The sequence below is a fragment of the Schistocerca serialis genome, chromosome 10 (genome assembly GCF_023864345.2).
Source record: "Schistocerca serialis cubense isolate TAMUIC-IGC-003099 chromosome 10, iqSchSeri2.2, whole genome shotgun sequence".
NCBI classification, from domain to species: Eukaryota; Metazoa; Arthropoda; class Insecta; order Orthoptera; family Acrididae; genus Schistocerca; species Schistocerca serialis.
Window position 1 is genome coordinate 178,598,582 of NC_064647.1, and position 13,892 is coordinate 178,612,473.

The 13,892-nt window shown below is 45.7% G+C and overlaps 1 protein-coding gene across 1 annotated transcript in view; it reads left to right on the forward strand.

Annotated features, from left to right (window-relative positions):
- Positions 1 to 13,892, forward strand: part of LOC126424647 (serine/arginine repetitive matrix protein 1) — a 653,808-nt gene that overhangs the window by 254,574 nt on the left and 385,342 nt on the right. Inside the window, exon 3 of the mRNA XM_050087379.1 lies at positions 13,577 to 13,613. The gene's annotated coding sequence lies outside the window, so the exon portion shown is untranslated. The remainder of the gene's footprint in view (positions 1 to 13,576; positions 13,614 to 13,892) is intronic.

Sequence of the window (13,892 nt, forward strand, 5' to 3'; positions counted from 1 at the left end):
GAACTGGGGTACAACCGGGCAGCTAAAGAGAAAACCAAATAACAATGATACTTTTTACTGTTAAGATTTTATATCTGGCCGAGAAGTGAAATACCCATTTTCATAGATTCAGCTTTAAATTTTTTGATGTAAGTAAATATTTTTTTAAAATTTTCCATCCCTTATACCACCCCCTTAGAGGTTCAATTTCGAGAAACAGAGAACCATGTATTTCTTTGTTTCTAACAGAAGCCAAATATGAATTTTGTTACATTTCCCTTTCAAATGCTTTCATAATGAAGTAATTTGTAAAAACTTTCCATTACCTATTTCACTCCCTTGAGGGGGAGGTTGAATTTACATAAAACAAAAATAAAACACATTTTTTTAAATTTCTAACTGAGAAGTCAAACAGCAATTTTCATAGATGTACAGGGAACAGGCAAAATAATGTGAACAGTGGTACTGATGGGATGGCTGTGTTTGACGTTCAACAATGCCGGTAACACATGTGTCGCGCTGGACTGTGCGTTTGCGTTCAGAGGCCGAGATCGACGTGCAGTGAAAGACCTAACAGAGTTCCGATGAGGGCAGATTGTGAGGGCCCGGTTAGCTGGAGAATCCGTAACCAAGACAGCCAACTTACTGAATGCTTCAAGAACAACTGTTTCAACAGTCATCATAGCTTGCACAAAACATGGAAAGACAGTATCGTGTAAACACAGTTGTGGGCGCAACTCAAATCTAAATGGAGGAAATCATCGTACGCTAACTTGAATTCTGTCAAAACAATACAAAACTACGGCGGCTAAAATGACTGCATAGCTCAACAGTTATCTTCGGGACTGTGTCTATCGACACTGTCCGCCGAAAACGTAAATCGAATATTCATGAACGAGTTGCTGTATCGAAATCATTACTGACGACAATCAACGCAAAGAAGCGTAGAAGATGGTGTCAGGAGCATAAGTCCCGGGCGGTTGATCAGTCGACACACATAATATGGTCTGACGGGTCACATTTTCGTTATTTCCAACATGGGGACGGGCTTACGTCTGGAGAACGTCAAAAGAAGCCTACAATCCTGATTGCTTGATTCCAACGGTTAAGTGTCGAGGTGGAAGTGTGATGGTGTGGACAGCCATATCATGATATTCTGTTGCTCCCATCGTTACTCTGAAAGGTCGTGTTACAGCCACCTACTATGTGAACAGTTTAGTTGGTCATGTGCACCTCATTATTCAAATGGTGTTCCCCAACAATGATGCCATATTTCAGGACGCTAATGAACCCATTAACGCAGTACAGTGCAATCGTGGTATGAGGAGCATGGAACTGAACTGCACGTCTTCCCTGGACAGAGCAGTCCTTTGTGGGCGGTATTGGGGCGCAGATTCCGGAGCAGATTTCCGCCTCCCTCGTTCTGATCGAAGAGTGGCATAACATTCCACTGGAGAGTATACAATCATTATATGCCAGTATTCCAAGAAGAATTCTAGCTTTATTACGGGTAAATCGGGTCCAACCCATTATTTATAAACCATTTCCAGGTAAGTACAGGTGTCCACATTATATTGCCTATCCCCTGTAGCTTGAGATGAACATCAACGAAAGCAAAACGAGGATAGTGGAATGTAGTCGAATTAAATTGGATGATGCTGCGGGAATTATATTAGGAAATGAGACGCTTAAAGTAGTAAATGAGTATTGGTATTTGGAGAGCAAAATTACTGATAATGGTCGAAGTAGAAAGGATATAAAATGTAGACTGACAATGGCAAGGAAAGCATTTCTGAAGAAGAAAAATTTGTTAACATCGAGTATAGATTTAAGTGTCAGGAAGTCGTTTCTGAAAGTATTTGTATGGAGTGTAGTCGTGTATGGAAGTGAAATGTGAACGATAAATAGTTTAGACAAGAAGAGAATTGAAGCTTTCGAAATGTGGTGCGACAGAAGAATGCTGAAGTTTAGATGGGTAGATCACATAACCAATGAGGAGATATTGAACAGAATTGGAGAGAAGAGAAATTTGTGGCACAATTTGAGTAGTAGAAGGAATCGGTTGGTAGGGCATATTATGAGGCATCAAGGGATAACCAATTTAGTATTAGAGAGCAGCGTGGCGGGTAAAAATCGTAGAGGGAGACCAATAGATGAGTACACTAAACAGATTCAGAAGAATGTAGGTTGCAGTAGGTACTGGGAGATGAAGATGCTTGCACAGGATAGAGTAACATGGAGAGCTGCATCAAACCAGTCTCTGGACTGAAGACCACAACAACAACAATGACCGAGACAACAGGTACAAGCTTTCTAGTATATCATTGTACCCCTACCTACTGTGGGAGAACCGGAACAGAAAAGAATCGAAGCATTTGAGGTAGGTTGCAACAGAAGAATGTTGAAAATTAGGTGGACTGATAAGGAATGAGAAGGTTCTGCATACAATCCGAGAAGAAAGAAATATGTGGAAAAAACTGATAAGAAGAAGGGGCAGAGTGATAGCACATCTGTTAGGACATAGAGAATAACTTACACGGTACTAGAGGGAGCTGTAGAGGATAAAAATCGTGGAGAAAGACAGATATTGGAATATATCCAGAAAATAATTGATGACATACGTTGCAAATGCTACTCTGAAATGAAGAGGTTGGCACAGGAAGGGAATTCCAACCAGTCAGGGATTGATGACCAAAGAACCGCCATGCCTTGGGGAACAAGGGAATACTCGGCGGGGCACACCCGCGCAATGTTAAGTTTTCCGTCTGAGGCACGGGACACTCCGATACGCATGCACGTCATCTTGCTTCCGCTCTGTGCAACCCTCAGGGGCCTACGTCTTACACTTCAAACACTTCTCGCAACCACCTCATTTTCTTGTTCACAAGAAGGTTTCTTTGCAAAGATGACATTCGTTTCACTCTCACCTTCAGATGAGCTATATGCCTCACTGGTCTTCTGCCTCTTTTAAGATACTTTTGTTGCAGTGAGTTCAGTTTTGTTGACAGACACCGTGTTCACGGCACATCTTGCTCTTCATCTGGTTGGTGACCATCTTTCGAATAACGAACTGGGTCTTTGCATTTTGCGTTGTTGCTGCTCTAGCATATGGAAGTCCGAACAAGTAAGCCGTTTCGTACTGGGTTGCCGCTCTTCCCAGATTGTTCAAAAGTCATGTCTGAACCGTGATTTATTTTCAAAGAATATTCTTAAGAATTTATTTTATTTACTAGCGATTCATCAAGAACATTAACACATTTAATCACACTATGTAAGCATGGAAGTAGTTGCCATGGAGTAACTGATGAAATCATAACCAAATTCCTTTTAACAAATGGGAATTTTACTCACTTTAATAGTGCCTAACGCATTTTTTAAAAGAAACAGATTTGAAATTATAATCAGAAAGCACCCTCTAAATATCAAAGTTACAATTTATTCAGAGGCAGAAAGGAACAAGTTTTGACTGTATGAGCTTTCGGGCAGAGAACCTTGCCACTCCCCTTTGATACGGCCGTAGTTACGACCGCTCACAACAGCCTATGAATGACTACACTGGTGCAAATCTGCAAAATACCAGATAACTTTAAACTAAGAGTTTTAACAATTTACACAAGCTCACAAACCATGCAACCCCCGTAGGACGGATGGAAATGGTACAAAGCACTAACAATTAAAATATTAACCTTGCCACCGAACGTGCAACTTCATTTTAACTTCTAAGAAAAGTCTTACGGTGAAAGGGTGGCAATTTTATATACTAAAATGATCATTTAAATAAAAGCTCATGAAATGCAATCTTATATAAAATTCTACAAGGTTGGCCAAACAATAGTTAAGATGCTCTACAATACACAGATACCGTCTGTCAAGATCATAGGCAATAATATCAAAGATTCCAAAGATCAAAACACATTTCAGGTACTAGGCCGTTACACTCCAAGCAATAAATTCGTTAACACACCAAATCCGACAAACATGACAGAGGCAGCTACTAACGTACGGTAGATTGGTAGGGAGATTACCGAACAACCCGAACCGCAGGTTGCTCTATCCCGCCCCTACTCCACACGGGATAAACGGACTACCCAATTTATAAACAATCACCTTCCCGCGGGTGGGCAAACGAAGAAGAATGGTGGGGCGACTCCAAAGTAAAACGGCTGGTGACCTCACCAAGAAAACAAGTAGAATTTAACAAGAGTAAATCAAACAACATATCACCAATCACTTAACTTCTAAGAAACTGAGATTTCTCGAGAAGACCTGGCGCAGCACCCCCAAATCGCTGTCCCGAACCGTCCGCTGCCAGCCGCTTCAACGGACGCGGGAAGGCGCGCCGATCTCCCGTCTCACGGCGTCGCAGATCGCAACGGCCAGACTGATGTCTCGGGTTGACTCCTGTTGCTCTCGTGTCGACCGCGAAGTCACTACTCCTCGCTATACGCCGCGGCCCACTGGACTCACGTGGCGACCTCACATGCGCCGACGTTCAAGACGGGCAAGTCATCTCGTACCTCAGTGCGCGACCGACCAACCGATCGATCCAACCGCCAACGACCATTGTCTGAGCAAACTCGAGCAGACGGGCGACCTAACGCGCAGACTCAGATGTAGGAACTAAGCCCGACCGGGCGACCACTCACTGAGTTCTCTTAATGGCGGAATGGAAAAACTCTCATTTGCCCACTTTAAAGGTTGATGCGAAGGATAGACTAGCAAGCTGGGGACGAGAGACTGATCCAGACTGACCTCCTGGCGAGCTCATAGCTCCCCTTAAATGCACGTGAACAGGCAACCTTTCCCCTTTCCCACCAGAGGGAGACACCAAAGCTGCGATTGCTACAGCGGCGCCACCGCCAGAAACGGCAACTGCTTCACACTACGCGCTGCGGCGCGCTCTTCAAAACAGTAATTTTTAACACGGCTCAATGTCTTAATTTCCCGACCGTAGAAAGTGCTTAACGGTCCCATGACACTGACATCGAGCGGTTGCAATTTATTGGTTCAGTGTGGCACGAAGCAACAAATCTCGACACCATGTTATCTGGTAAGATCGATAACCTCCAATGTTTTCCCATGAATTGCACGGTAGTACAGCAGCAGAAGAACTGGGTCACTGTTGGAAGGATTGGTGCGAGAAATGAAGTGATATAGTCGCTGGACGAAGGTTTCAGCTTGCATCTATCCACTAGGATGACACACTGCTACAGTACCTCGCGGTGTTCCGTCTAAAAATTCCTCTTACTTCCCAAATTTAGGAAATACCACGTGTGAGGGAATGTAGTGGCCTGCTGCACAGACACAAATCGCTGCTGTTAATGTGTGCCTTCGCTCTTTTGACGTCGAGGCTCCCACCTGCCTTGTTTCCTTTTGGGCTGTAATCTTTAAATGCGACTTATCAGTACATCTTTGTCAACTTATAAACTTTATTGGGTGGGATTTTGTACTTGTCGAACCACTGGATAAAATTTCAAAGAACTCTGTAACAGCTGTTATTTATTTTATGGTTAAAAAGTCGACCCTGCATCATAATGTGAAGTCCGATTAACTATTTACAAAACAATCTATTTTGTATGAACGTTAACCAACAACGACTACTTTGGCCAGAACTTAATTTTTATTCGAGGTAGTAAACCCAATGAGCTTTATTTTATTTACAATAAAAAATAATCAATATTGACAACATTTTCAGCTGGAGATGACAACAACTGCACTTTTCCCTATTTTACCGCCTTTGAAGTGGATCCTTCCCTTTGAGACTTTTATGATACACATGAACAGCAAACTTAATCAAATAATGTGAAAGGAAACACTTCAACATCAGATACGAAGTATGCAAAATGTAGTTTATACTTAATAAGTACTTTCTTTGTTCATATATAATATTTATCAGCAGTGGCCTCTCTGAGCAAATGGTCTCAACCATGCGTTTCCATTATTTAAAACTGTTGACATTACAAACAGCACACGTTCAAATGTTTGGTTAATATAATACCTAAGTTATTGGTTTCTGCTGCATCACACTTCAGAAAGCACAGGGTGACAATTATTAGAATATATCTTAAAAAACGTAAATTAGTTGCAAACTACGGTGTGCACACCCTTTGTTCAACATGTAAACGTCACTAAAGGTATTGGGATTTAGTTATGACATGTTCTATATGTCTACCGTCACTGGCGATGTTGTGGCGCAGACGAATAGCGAAATTGTGCATGACCGCCTGAAGTGTCGGAACATCGATGCTGTCGATGATCTCATGAATGGCTGCCTTCAGCTCAACAATGGTTTTGGGGTTATTGCTGTACACCTAGTTTTTAATATAATTCCACAAAAAGGAGTCGCACGTTTTCAGATCCGAAAAATATGGCGGCCAGCCGAGGCCCTTATCAGTGGCCTCTGGGTACCCCGGAGCCAGATTTCGGTGTCCAAAGCACCCTTCCAGCCCCGATGACGTCGAACTTCGTCTTGTACGAACCACATCTTGCCGAAATCAGGCTCACTTTGGATAATCTTCCGAAATCTTCTCGTACCGTTCTGTAGTCACCGTGCCATCGAAGATTGTCGCACCGATTTTCTGTGACTGGACACGACACACCACTCAGTCACCCGTTAAGGGTGAAGAGACTTGTCGATCGCAAAATGCGGGTTCTGAGTCGCCCAAATGCATCAATTTTGCTTATTGACGAACCCGTCCAAATGAAAGAGGGCTTCGTCGCTAAACAAAACCATACAATTCCCATATGCCCCTCGGCCAACCGTGCAGTGACAACGTCCTAACGCAAACCGTTCAGAAGTTATGACGATTTTAGTCCATATAGTCCAATAATTGTCACCCTGTTTGAGTACAGCATAGCCGAAATAATGGGGAATCAATTTTCTAATCTGCCTATGAATGTCTAGATCACGCTACATTGTTGACCAGATGCAACTGTATCATGACAGTTTTTTGCACTAGTCTCGAAATGTTCCATCGTGTTTCGGTCGAAAAATATGGAAAATGTGGGCGCAGAAGTGGAAATGACTTTCTTTTGCTTCCCAGAGACGCTTCTTGACAACCATGTTATACACTACTGACCGTTAAAATTGCTACACCAAAAAGATATGCACCCAGGTTCCCGGGTTCGATTCCCGGCGGGGTCAGGGATTTTTCTCTGCCTCGTGGTGACTGGGTGTTGTGTGATGTCCTTAGGTTAGTTAGTTTAAGTAGTTCTAAGTTCTAAGGGACTGATGACCATAGATGTTGAGTCCCATAGTGCTCAGAGCCATTTTTGAAGATATGCAGATGACAAAAGGGTATTCATTGGACAAATATATTATACTAGAACTGACATCTGATTACATTTTCACGCAATTTGGGTGCATAGATCCTGAGAAATCAGTACCCAGAACAACCACATCTGGCCGTAATAACGGCCTTGTTACGCCTAGGCATTGAGTCAAACAGAGCTTGGATGGCGTGTACAGATACAGCTGCCCATTTAGCTTCAACATGATACCACAGCTCATCAAGAGTAGTGACTGGCGTATTGTGATGAGCCAGTTGCTCGGCCACCATTGACCAGACGTTTTCAGTTGGTGAGAGATCTGCAGAATGTGTTGGCCAGGACAGCAGTCGAACATTTTCTGTATCCAGAAAGGCCTGTACAGGACCTGCAACATGCGGTCGTGTATTATCGTGCTGAAATGTGGGGTTTCACAGGGATCGAATGAAGGGTAGAGCTACGGGTCGTAACACAGCTGAAATGTAACGTCCACTGTTCAAGGTGCCGTCAATGAAAACAGGAGGTGACTGAGAAGTGTAACCAATGGCACCCCATGCCATCACGCCGGGTGATACGCCAGTATGGCGATGACGAATACGCGCTTCCAATGTGCGTTCACCGCGATGTCGCCAAACACGGATGCGACAATCATGATGCTGTAAACAGAACCTGGATTCATCCGAAAAAATGACGTTTTGCCATTCGTGCACCCAGGTTCGTCGTTGAGTGCACCATCGCAGGCGCTCGTGTCTGTGATGCAGCGTCAAGGGTAATTGCAGCCACGGTCTCCGAGCTGATAGTTCATGCTGCTGCAAATGTCGTCGAACTGTTCGTGCAGATGGTTGTTGTCTTGCAAACGTCCCCATCTGTTGACTCAGGGATTGAGACGTGGCTTGACGATCCGTTTCAGCCGTGCGGATAAGATGCCTGTCATCTCGACTACTAGTGATACGAGGCCGTTGGGATCCAGCACGGCGTTCCGTATTACCCTCCTGAACCCACCGATTCCATAATCTGCTAACAGTCATTGGATCTCGACCAACGCGAGCAGCAATGTCGCGATACGATAAACCGCAAATGCGATAGGCTACAATCTGACCATTATCAAAGGCGGAAACGTGATGGTAATCATTTCTCCTCATTGCACGAGGCATCACAACAACGTTTCACCAGGCAACGCCGGTCAACTGCTGTTTGTGTATGAGAAATCGGTTGGAAACTTTCCTCATGTCAGCACGTTGTAGGTGTCGCCACCGGCACCAACATTGTGTGAATGCTCTGAAAAGCTAATCATTTGCATATCACAGCATGTTCTTCCTGTCGGTTAAATTTCGCGTCTGTAGCACGTAATCTTCGAGGTGTAGCAATTTTAATGGCCAGTAGTGTAGATGCGTAGGATACTATGTGCGAGGATGGGAGGCAAGCTTACCACAGCTAGATTTCGGACCGCTGCTCGTCGCTACTGCTAGAGAGTAGTGTTTGAAATTCGATTCTCCACTTTAGCACAGACCACAGGAGGCGTCTTCGGCGCCGGTACCCGCCGTCCACATCGTCTCGCTCGGAAGTCGTCTCCCGCCTTGCGTGACGGGGGGCGTGTATTGGCCGACAAGGCGGCCCGAGGCGCGGCGCCCGGCCTGGGGCAGACCTCTACGCAGACACCCTGCAGTCACGCGAAAGCCGCGCTGGGGGGCCGCGCGAATGCGCAGGGGTGCATTTCTAAGCAGGGCGGCAGCGATCGGCCTCACGCACGTGGCGGATGAGCGCTCCTCAGAGGACGAGGTGCCGCCGCGTCGCCACGCATCTCGTCGTAATTTTACGTGTTTTCTTATTTAATTTGTCTCTACTGTTTTATCTTTGACCCAGTAAACATACACACTTAGAGCACAAAAAAGTATGAGCGATATACACTTCTCCCATGTCCCCTGCTCAAATGTTCAAATGTGTGTGAAATCTTATGGGACTTAACTGTCAAGGTCATCAGTCCCTAAGCTTACACACTACTTGACCTAAATTATCCTGAGGACAAACACACACTCACCCACGCCGAGGGAGGACTCGAACCTCCGCCGGGAACAGCCGCACAGTCCATGACTACAGCGCCTTAGACCGCCGTCTCCCTGCCTTGCTTCTTCTAAAGACTATGTAGCTAGCCTTAATTGCCTCAGCAAGTACAGCAGTACGCTCTCCATCCGCCGTGTAATCTCGTAGCGAAACAGCTCCTAAGGCAACTTGAAGTACCTCGGAACGTTATGGTGAAGCTTCTGCCAACAACGACGTTTATTTTCATTTCTTCTGACGAAAGAGAGAGCGCTTAAACGTCACACCAAACGGCCTTAAACGGAAATATCACGAGCTGTGGCCCCCATCTGTGTGTCTAAAACTCAGTATACTGCAGTTCAGCGACGCCCTTCTGATTATGTTTCAATCTCTCTCTCTCTCTCTCTCTCTCTCTCTCTCTCTCTTTCTCTCTGAAAACTGTTTTCCGCAGTTAACTGTTAATAGGACCGGCCATCGCTTGTTCTATCATTATCAGGTTACCCTCCATTCAGAGGCTGTTGCACGCAGCGACTGTTATTTTGACCTGTAAATAATAGATTTCACAGATAAGTGAACTGTGAATGAAGCCCGACCCTCAGGCATTGATCAAAAATGATAGTTCATTGAGAATGGCTAGTTTCTAGCTGAAATCTAGGGCTGCCAATAAAAATTCCAAACGACGACAGTTCTATCATTGTTACATACCTACATCTACGTGTATACTATGTAAGTTACTGTACGGTACATTACGGAGGGTGCCTTGTACCACTACCGGTCATTTTCCTTCCTTTTCAACGCGCACATACAAGACAGAAAAACGACTGTCTACGTGTCTCCGCAAGAATCCTAATTTCTCTCAATTTGTTTTCACCGTCCTTGCACTAAATATACGTCGGGGACAGTAGAATAGTTCTGCAGTCATCTGCAACTGCCAGTTCTCTACATTTTCTCAACAGTGTTCCACGAAAAGAACGTCATCTTCCCTCCACGCATTTCCATTTGCGTTCACGAACACTCGCGTGTCGGTCGAACATACCGGTAGAAAATCTAGCAGTCTGACTCAGATTTACATCGATGTCCTCCTTCAACCGTACCTGGTGCGGATCTCAAATACTCCAGCAGTACTCAAGAATGGGTCACACTACTGTTCTACACGAGATCTCCTTTATAGATGTACCACAATTTCCTAAAATTATCCCAGTAAACCGAAGCAGAGACAATAAGGAGATAGTCGTCCTTCCTGTCGACAAAGGAAATGCCACAGTCATCCTTGAGAGACGCGACTGCGAACACAAGATGCTGCAATTGCTAGACGGTCCATCATATCGGAAAATAAACACAGACACGAACAGGAAGATACAACAAAGCACCGCCACCTTCCTGAAAAATGGCTCGCTCGAGGACAAGGACATCAAAAGACTTCGGCAACGTTCAGCGGTAGCCCCGAGGATATATGGTCTCTCAAAAACGCACAAAGAAGGGATGCGAGCCATAGTCAGCAACATAGGGGCACCGACGTGTATTTTGGCGCAGCACTTGGCGGGCATGCTAAGACCTTATGTGGGGAAATGTGCGCACCATATCCGGAACTCTAAGGAGATGACAGTACAAGAATCCGACATCATAGTCAGCTTCGATGTCGTCTCATTATTCACATGTGTGCCGCTGGAAGATTCTCTCCACTTAATCAGTGAGAAATTCGGGCCTGAACTGACTCAACTGTTCAATGGTCTTCAATGGTCAATAGTACGAGCAGACCGACGGAGTAGCCATGGGGAACCCGCTGTCCCCAGTGGTGGCCAACCTGTTCATGGAGAGTTTCGAAGAGGAAGCACTGGAAGCCGCCGAACTGAAACCTGTACGCTTCTTTCGCTACGTGGACGACACGTTCGTCATCTGGCCACATGGACAGGAACAGCTACAGATTTTTCTACAACATCTAAATTCGGTCCACAGTAACCTTCGGTTCACCATGGAGACTGAGAAAGATGGAAAACTACCCTTTCTTGATGTCCTAGTGGAACGGAGGTCTGATGGCTCACTGGGTCACAGTGTGTACCGCAAGCCCACACACACTGACCTGTACCTACATGCCTCCAGCTGCCACCATCCGGTGCAGCTTAATGGAATGCTCAACACCTTGGTACATAGAGCACACTCGATCTCTGATGAACAGAACTTGCCAACGGAACTCAAACGCCTGGAGACCGTGTTCCGCAAGAATGGGTGTGGCAAGCGCCAAATCCAAAGGGCTTTCCGACAACAGAAGTAGAGCAAGAACCGAGATGAAGAACAACCCGAAGAAGAAAAGCAAGCTCTTGCCCTTCTGCCGTTTGCTGGCAACGTGTCTTCAAAAATAGGGAGACTGTTAAGGCGACACGAGATTGATACAGTCTTCCGACCACCAGCAAAGATTCGTGACCTACTAGGAACGGCAAAAGATGACGTAGGCCTTAAGAAAGCGGGCGTATACAAAATCCCTTGCGGCTGTGGCAAATCCTACAGTTCGCACGGTGAAGGACCGATGCAAGGAACACGAACGTCACACCCGCATACGCCAACCCAGCCATTCGGCCCTAGCAGAAGACTGCATTGTAACCAGACACACAGCGAAATTCGAGGAGACAAAAATCCTGACTGCCACAAGTGCCTACTGGGACAGTATCTACAAGAAGGCCATAGAAATTCGAGTAACAGATAACCTCATCAACAGGGACACCGGGTTTCAACTTAGCAAGGCCTGGAAACCATTATTAAACACCATCAAAGAGCAACGGCGCGAGCGAACGCGAGATCCTTCCGCCACGGCGGAAGGAGATGAACAGCGCCTACCACCAGGAGTGGCTGCAGCTACCCTCCTCCCCCCCTTCCCACCACGCGGCGCTCCGCCGGCCGTCCGCGCCGGGGTACGACTCGGGACCCCGCGGACATAAATATCACTGACACAGCGCAGACAGAGCATTCCATCTGCACCACCAGATGATGGCGAAACGGTTATTCGCCGAAATATCGTGGAACTTCGACGATCGGATCCGGCTGGACACCCGAGAATCTTGGATGCAGCACATTCGCCGAGAAAGCCTCAGATCACTTACGTTAACAACTCACTCAAACCACCCAACTTCGGTGATGTCATGGGAACCGGTGCTACCACTACAGCCCGTGGCCTGTCAGGAAATGGACCAGTGCCCGGCTTGGGTCGACATATTTCAGTTGCAGAGTGGAGTGTCGCTTTGTCGTCTTCAGTGATGAGAATAGGTTTTGTCTGTATGCGACTGATCGACGTACACGTGTATGGCGTAGACCTGATGAGCAGCCTGTCCCAGAATTCATTCGCCCACGACAGGCAGGTCCCAGCCCAGGCTTACGACTCACGGTCACATTTCTCCTTTCTGCGCCCGCAGCACTGAGCGCTCTGTTATCCCCGTGCTGCTGGCACGAGTCTGATGAACTTCTTCAACAGGACAATGCACGTGCACCTGTGGCTTCTACTTGCTGTTCATGGTGTACAGCAGCCCTGGTCGCCAACATCACCAGATTTCTTGCCAACTGAACACTTGTGAGATATGACGAGGCAGGAACTTAATTCGTTCTCCATACCCGGTGCGAATCGTTGCCGAAATGTAACAAAATGTGGACGGTGCTTGGGACTATCTATCGCTCCGTACATTCAGCATCTTCACGACCATTTGCATGCGAGATTACATGTCTGTGTTGTCACATGAGAGGTTTCCATGTGTTGACTGATGGGGCACCCTTTACATGTGTGTTTGGTTTGGTCTGAATTTGTTACTATATGCTTCTGCAAAAATGAAGTACATGACACATGACTTGACAATAAAATGACCCCGTCTTTGACGTTGTTGTATTTTTCCAGGGCACTACTTAGTGCTAGCCCCGATTAAGCTAGTACGATGTGTACAACCTATACCATTGATGCGATCCCTAATAAATGACCTCTAGGACGAATGCAAGATTTAACTAACTTGCTGAAAAATAAAGCAACATCTTCGGAAGACGAAGTGGATTTATCCACTGGTCGAGTTCTTCAGTTTCAGAGTGGCGTTCCGTGTCCTTCGCCAAAGATCTTTAAAAAGCTGTCTACGCATAAGCTAGGAAATTTGCTGCCTTGAGCGAATTCATAAGCAACTTCGTGACTAATAATGTTCACTGTAAGTAGGCCCTGTTTTTGCTGTACACTCATAACTTCTTCACCGTTCTGTACTCATTTCAAGGTGTCATTTCACTGCAAACGAGAAATTGTGTCTGACACGTGGTTTCCTTCTGTTTGCAGGGAATACGCGCACGAGACTACAGCCCTGAGGTGAACGGTGAGTACAAATCACGAGGATGTAAGCTAAAATGTTAAAAAATATTTCTTGCTTTGCGTCACGCAGTTTAGCCACGTAGCCAATTGCCATTGAGGGCATACTATACTATAGGATCTCTACGACCCCTAGACTGCTGAGGCTGTAGTGCGCTCCCTACCATGGAAAATTCTGTGAAGCCTCGCACAAATAAATCAGAGTAATTTTCGACCTAAAAACTTATAGTGCAGCATTTAAAGCCTTCTTTCATATAACTGTATAAAATGTTTGTATAGAATTGTT